General features: G+C 39.4%; 1 long non-coding RNA gene across 1 annotated transcript; it reads left to right on the forward strand.

The window, feature by feature from the left end:
* Positions 1-4591, forward strand: LOC129348251 (uncharacterized). The gene is made up of 3 exons (XR_008600725.1): positions 1-480; positions 1292-4116; positions 4258-4591. It is a non-coding gene; the product is annotated as an uncharacterized LOC129348251 (long non-coding RNA).
* The last annotated feature ends 2986 nt before the right edge of the window (positions 4592-7577 follow it).

Consider the following 7577-nt stretch of genomic DNA (forward strand, 5'->3'; position numbering starts at 1 on the left):
AACATACTGAACTATGACGTTTTTGTGACTTTTTGGACGACATATAAACTTCATCAGGTAGTTAAACAAAAAACATCAAAGAACAGTCTTTCAACGTTATTTATTCTGTGCATCTTTTCATTTTTCTTCAGTAAAGTCCTCAGACATACAGCTCAGCACACCAAAAGCTAAAGACCTCATAAAACAAACAAAAACTCAGAATTCCTGCATCTGAACCACCACTGACATCACAGTAGCTTCAGTTTTGTGTAATTTCACTCACACATTCTAGAGTTTTTCCTGTTTGGGGTTGAATCCGCAGTTGATGTATTTGGATTTTCTATCTTGTTTTCTTTTATCTGAGCCACATCATCATTCCTGAGTTGTAATTTCTGTTTCATGAGGACTTTTTTTTGCTTCTGTCTTCACAGATTCTATGCACATTTGGACTATATAGATGTCAGCATTTCATTTAAAGCAGCATCTGCAGTGATTCACAAGGTGAGTGATGTTTGCCTACATTGCTTTAGTCTATTGCACAGTTGCAGTTACTTTTTTTCCTCCTGACGTTAAAGGAACAATATGACATGTTAAATTGTGGTCTATCTCTTTACTGAGCAGAATGTGTCAAAACATGTGGTCAGGGAAGAAAAGTACAGGAGTAAAGTGAAAAGTGTTCCTTGAACAGGTCTGTTTTCTGGCAGGTTATTGAACAAGCAGACATTCATGTAATCTAAGATGTGATTTTAGACAAAGTGAACCTTAAACTGTGAAACATTCAGTGCAGCATCAGCAAAGACAGGAAAACTGGTATAAAATAGATGTAAATCCTGATAGAGGCTTTAAAGCCTTCAATTTTAACCATTTCTGGGGGCATGTTTGCTCTGAAATAAGTACAAAAACAGAACTATTCTAAAAGTATCCCGATGCTGCGTGACACTACTGATAGGTCGAATTCAACTATTAGCAACAGCATTGCTAAAACCTAAAAAACACTGTAAATGAAATGTGAAATTGCATTATTCTCAGTTAAATTTAAACTTTTAGATGGGACATTACAGCATTCACAGTCAAGCATTATACACAGCAGTATTATGTACATTTGATACAGTATTTTTAGCCTTTAAAAAGTGTACATTTTACAGGACAAAGATTTCTTAAAATATGTTATTACTTTGGTAAAATAAAAATGCTTTCAGTGACAGACAAGTTGTTTAGGACGAATCGTAGAAAAATATCTTCGTTTTGTGAGATACCCGGCTACGTGTGGACAAGGCCTGAGTCAGTCCAATAAACCTCACCTCTGTTTCAGGTAATCCACAGCTGTCATTGCATTGGTGGTGGACCTGCCAAACAACAATGCCTGCTGTGATGACAATGCCACCATCCCTCCTCTCTCCTGCAGGAAACCCTAACGCACTTCAGCTGCTGCTTCCTTCTCCACTGCTACACACCCTAAAATAAAAAACAAACACATGACTACAATTGTTTCTCTGCTGTATAAATGCTTTTAAATACAACAGCTGGACATGGCTTCTAGCTCTTTAAGATGATTCACCACAAAACAGAATAACATGACTGTCTGACTCAAGCTACAGAAAACTTTCTACAGTAGCTTTTAAACCCACAATTTGCTTACAAGGATACAATAATCATAAAGCAATTTCTGATGCTGCTGTTAGAGGATGTGAGCTGGATTAGAAAAGAAAATGTGTAAGTGCTGCCCTCGTGTGGCTTCCAGCTGAAACCAACCTGCACTTCAAAAGAATTTTCCTGCATTGAAACAAATACGATGCATTTCATTTTGCACACAGGATCCTATTATTTGCAGAACTTCTGTAATAAGTTTACAATCCTAAAATGACCCAGGTCTTATTTGGAGGACAATTTTCGGTCAGTTAAAAGTTCAACTATTAAAGCCCAACTTGCCTTAAACCGACTCCAACATTTCAGAAATCTCATGTCTTCAGTGATGGCGTGAAAAGTGTATTTTTGTCTAATATGTCAGGTTTAAAAGGTTAAATCTTCCTGGTTTCCTTCTAATGGAACAACACATGAATGAACATGATTACACATCTAAATTAACTTGTATTTTCAGATCTTGGATTTCTTTGTCTGCATCCAAAAATGCCTACTTTTTAGACCTAAAATATTTTATTTGACTGTGTTTAGGTTAAAAATAAAATATAATCAAAGATTAGTCATTGTTTCACCACTATATACACAGTCAAGGAAAACTATCCAAATTTGCAACGATTTCTCAGAATAAACTGAAATTAAGTCACAGCAATCTCTCTTGTAAAACACTGGTTTTAATTTTAAAGAAATATGAAAAATGTACTTATTCAAAAGCACTTGAGTAATTTAGAGATTAAGGTTAAGCAAATACAATATTAGATGTAATATAGTTAACACCAACTGCACTGTAAACTTTTAAAGCTGTATGAAGGACAGATAAACCACAGAAACAAAGTTTTGGTTTTTTGGTTTGCTAAACAGAGCATGGGGAGAACTAAAACTTTGATTACAACTCTGATATAGAACTTTAATTTACACTTGATACATTTTTGTGACTCCATGTCTGCTAATCAACAGATGATCCATCAATGACTCACAAAATCCTCAACAACCCATCTCATTCACTTCTTCTGTGACGTGATTTGTTCTAAACAACTTGTCTGTCACTGAAAGCATTTTTAGTTTACCAAAGTAATAACATATTTTAAGAAATCTTTGTCCTGTAAAATGTACACTTTTTAATGGCTAAAAATACTGTATCAAATGTACATAATACTGCTGTGTATAATGCTTGACTGTTAATGATGTAATGTCCCATCTAAAAGTTTAAATTTAACTGAGAATAATGCAATTTCACATTTCATTTACAGTGTTTTTTAGGTTTTAGCAATGCTGTTGCTAATAGTTGAATTCGACCTATCAGTGGTGTCACGCAGCATCGGGATACTTTTAGAATAGTTCTGTTTTTGTACTTATTTCAGAGCAAACATGCCCCCAGAAATGGTTAAAATTGAAGGCTTTAAAGCCTCTATCAGGATTTACATCTATTTTATGCCAGTTTTCCTGTCTTTGCTGATGCTGCACTGAATGGTTCACAGTTTAAGGTTCACTTTGTCTAAAATCACATCTTAGATTACATGAATGTCTGCTTGTTCAATAACCTGCCAGAAAACAGACCTGTTCAAGGAACACTTTTCACTTTACTCCTGTACTTTTCTTCCCTGACCACATGTGTTTTGACACATTCTGCTCAGTAAACAGATAGACCAGAATTTAACATGTCATATTGTTCCTTTAACGTCAGGAGGGAAAAAAGTAACTGCAACTGTGCAATAGACTAAAGCAATGTAGGCAAACATCACTCACCTTGTGAATCACTGCAGATGCTGCTTTAAATGAAATGCTGACATCTATATAGTCCAAATGTGCATAGAATCTGTGAAGACAGAAGCAAAAAAACGTCCTCATGAAACAGAAATTACAACTCAGGAATGATGATGTGGCTCAGATAAAAGAAAACAAGATAGAAAATCCAAATACATCAATTTCATGTCCAATATTTCATTATCATGTGTGGCATTTCTTCTAACTTTTCTATTTTACAGCATTGTTGGAGCTGTGTTTAATTTTCAGTCATGTCTCATTCTTGTAGCTTATTGCTTTTCTACTAGATATTTTGTTTTCTGAGCCATGTCTGCAAAATTAATAATGTTTTATCTTATCCTAACTTGTGAAAAATACAGACAGTATGTCGGTCTATAATTTTATTTAGCAGATGCTTTTATCCAAGACACATCTGAGAGTAGATCCAACACAAGCAATGATCTAATCAGGAGAAAAATCAACTTCATGTGTTTTTCAAGGGAGGCTCTGTGCCTCAGTGCTGATGAGAGGATGAGCTGCAGCTGCGCTGGATGAGTTGAATGAGCTGTGGAGGTCCAGCTCGTTTGTCATCTCCCGCTTAAAAGGCCGGCAATGCGACTATGCCGATCATTCGCACTCTTCCTCCGAAGCTGTGCGGATCATTCCTCCTGTCCAGTCTCTCCGGAGACCGAGCAGCTCGCATTTTCCCCAGCCGTCCTCCGACCAGATGGAGTCCTCCTTCTTCTTTTTCGTGTGGTGAGTTCTGCACATAGTTGGCATGTTTGTTAGTGTTTTTGTAACTAAAACCCTGCTCATCTACAGTCTGCCTGGTGTCTCTTTGAAAGAAGCTGGGTTTTTTTTGTTTTTTAAAAAAATTATTTTTTCGGCTTTATTTAGGCACAGTGAGCGAGAGACAGGAAACGGGGGAAAAGAGTTGGACAAGACATGCAGCAGAGTGCCGCGACCGGGTATCGAACCCGAGCCGCTGCGTCGGTGAACAACTCCCGTACACGGGTCGTACGCTTAACGCATTGAGCTATACGGGAGCCGGGTAAGAAGCAGTTTTTGATTTGTCAGCGTAGTTTTTGAATAAAACAAAATGTGGATCGTTATGATCATGCTTCGACTGTCAAACACGTTTGGTAATTTAGCACATGGCATTTCAACCTAAATAAATGCCTGATTGTCTGCGCCTGCCAGAAAATGTTCCCCCCCCTCTATATTCTCAGCTAAAGTTATAGACAGATACAAATTGTTTCAGCCTCATTCACTGGACCTGCCAATGTATCCCCCCGCTGCAATGACAAGTCCAGTGAATGAGGCTGAAATAATTTGTATCCCTCTACAACTTTAGCTGTGATTGATGAAATTAGTCCTAATTCACAGGCGTTGCTAAGCATGATCACAAATGTCTGCAGAATCAACCACGTGATGTTGGTACATCACCTGAAGAATATAGAGGGGGGCGGGGGGGTACAATTTTTTTGGCAGGCAGACAAGCAGGCATTTATTTACGTTGAAATGTCTGAATGTTTGACAGACATTTTGTTTTATTCATAAACTATGCTGATATGTAAATACAGAATTATAGCTCCACACTTCCGAATGCATGCACGCTGGGACTTTGATCGTTTGATGATGTTGGCATTTCCTTTCTTTCTTTTACACGTCGAGAGACCGAGATGTGCAGTGGACGATTAAAGAGGACATTGACATCCATAGAGGTGAGTCATACACATTGATTGAAGCGATGGCTGTTTTGTGTCATCTGTGTCATGTTTGCACTTTTTTCGGGTCACTTGCATGTCTAATTCTTTGCTTTGACACACTCTGTCCTTGAGGTGTTGGCTGTTTAGCATCTGGGTCACGTTTGGACTTTATCCTGGTCACTTGTCTGCGTCATTCATGGCTTTGACATAAATTGAAGACATGGGCCTTTGATCGTTTGATGATGTTGCAGTTTTCTTTGTTTTACATGCCGAGAGACCGAGATGTGCAGCGGACGATTAAAGAGGACATTGACATCCATAGAGGTGAGTCATACACATTGATTGAAGCGATGGCTGTTTTGTGTCATCTGTGTCATGTTTGCACTTTGTTCGGGTTCTTTGCATGTCTAACTCTTTGCTTTGACACACTCTGTCCTTGAGGTGTTGGCTGTTTAGCATCTGGGTCACGTTTGGACTTTATCCTGGTCACTTGTCTGCGTCATTCATGGCTTTGACATAAATTGAAGACGTGGGCCTTTGATCGTTTGCTGATGTTGCAGTTTTCTTTGTTTTACATGCCGAGAGACCGAGATGTGCAGCGGACGATTAAAGAGGACATTGACATCCATAGAGGTGAGTCATACACATTGATTGAAGCGATGGCTGTTTTGTGTCATCTGTGTCATGTTTGCACTTTGTTCGGGTTCTTTGCATGTCTAACTCTTTGCTTTGACACACTCTGTCCTTGAGGTGTTGGCTGTTTAGCATCTGGGTCACGTTTGGACTTTATCTTGGTCACTCGTCTGCGTCATTCATGGCTTTGACACAAATTGAAGATATGGGACTTTGATTGTTTGCTGATGTTGCCATTTTCTTTGTTTCTTTTACATGCCGAGAGACCGAGATGTGCAGTGGACGATTAAAGAGGACGTTGACATCCAGAGGTGAGTCATACACATTGACGGAAGCGATGGCTGTTTTGTGTCGTCTGTGTCATGTTTGCACTTTGTTCGGGTTCTTTGCATGTCTAACTCTTTACTTTGACACACTCTGTCCTTGAGGTGTTGGCTGTTTTCTATCTGGGTCACGTTTGGACTTAATGCTGGTCACTTGTCTGCGTCATTCATGGCTTTGACATAAATTGAAGACATGGGACTTTGATTGTTTGCTGATGTCGCCATTTTCTTTGTTTTACATGCCGAGAGACCGAGATGTGCAGTGGATGATTAAAGAGGACATTGACATCCATAGAGGTGAGTCACACACATTGACGGAAGCGATGGCTGTTTTGTGTCATCTGTGTCATGTTTGCACTTTGTTCGGGTTCTTTGCATGTCTAACTCTTTGCTTTGACACACTCTGTCCTTGAGGTGTTGGCTGTTTTCCATCTGGGTCACGTTTGGACTTAATGCTGGTCACTTGTCTGCGTCATTCATGGCTTTGACATAAATTGAAGACATGGGACTTTGATTGTTTGCTGATGTCGCCATTTTCTTTGTTTCTTTTACATGCCGAGAGACCGAGATGTGCAGTGGACGATTAAAGAGGACGTTGACATCCATAGAGGTGAGTCATACACATTTACGGAAGCGATGGCTGTTTTGTGTCGTCTGTGTCATGTTTGCACTTTGTTCGGGTTCTTTGCATGTCTAACTCTTTGCTTTGACACACTCTGTCCTTGAGGTGTTGGCTGTTTAGCATCTGGGTCACGTTTGGACTTTATCCTGGTCACTCGTCTGCGTCATTCATGGCTTTGACATAAATTGAAGACATGGGACTTTGATTGTTTGCTGATGTCGCCATTTTCTTTGTTTCTTTTACATGCTGAGAGACCGAGATGTGCAGTGGACGATTAAAGAGGACGTTGACATCCATAGAGGTGAGTCATACACATTGACGGAAGCGATGGCTGTTTTGTGTCGTCTGTGTCATGTTTGCACTTTGTTCGGGTTCTTTGCATGTCTAACTCTTTGCTTTGACACACTCTGTCCTTGAGGTGTTGGCTGTTTTCCATCTGGGTCACATTTGGACTTTATCCTGGTCACTTGTCTGCGTCATTCATGGCTTTGACATAAATTGAAGACATGGGACTTTGATTGTTTGCTGATGTTGCCTTTTTCTTTGTTTGTTTTACATGTCGAGAGACGAGATGTGCAGTGGACGATTAAAGAGGACATTGACGTCCATAGAGGTGAGTCATACACATTGACAGAAGCGATGGTTGTTTTGTGTTGTCTGTCATGTTTGCACTTTGTTCGGGTTCTTTGCATGTCTAACTCTTTGCTTTGACACACTCTGTCCTTGAGGTGTTGGCTGTTTAGCATCTGGGTCACGTTTGGACTTTATCCTGGTCACTTGTCTGTGTCATTCATGGCTTTGACATAAATTGAAGACATGGGACTTTGATTGTTTGCTGATGTTGACATTTTCTTTGTTTGTTTTACATGTCGAGAGACGAGATGTGCAGTGGACGATTAAAGACGACGTTGACTTCCATAGAGGTGAGTC

Source organism: Amphiprion ocellaris, chromosome 24, assembly GCF_022539595.1.
Source record: "Amphiprion ocellaris isolate individual 3 ecotype Okinawa chromosome 24, ASM2253959v1, whole genome shotgun sequence".
Taxonomy (NCBI): domain Eukaryota; kingdom Metazoa; phylum Chordata; class Actinopteri; family Pomacentridae; genus Amphiprion; species Amphiprion ocellaris.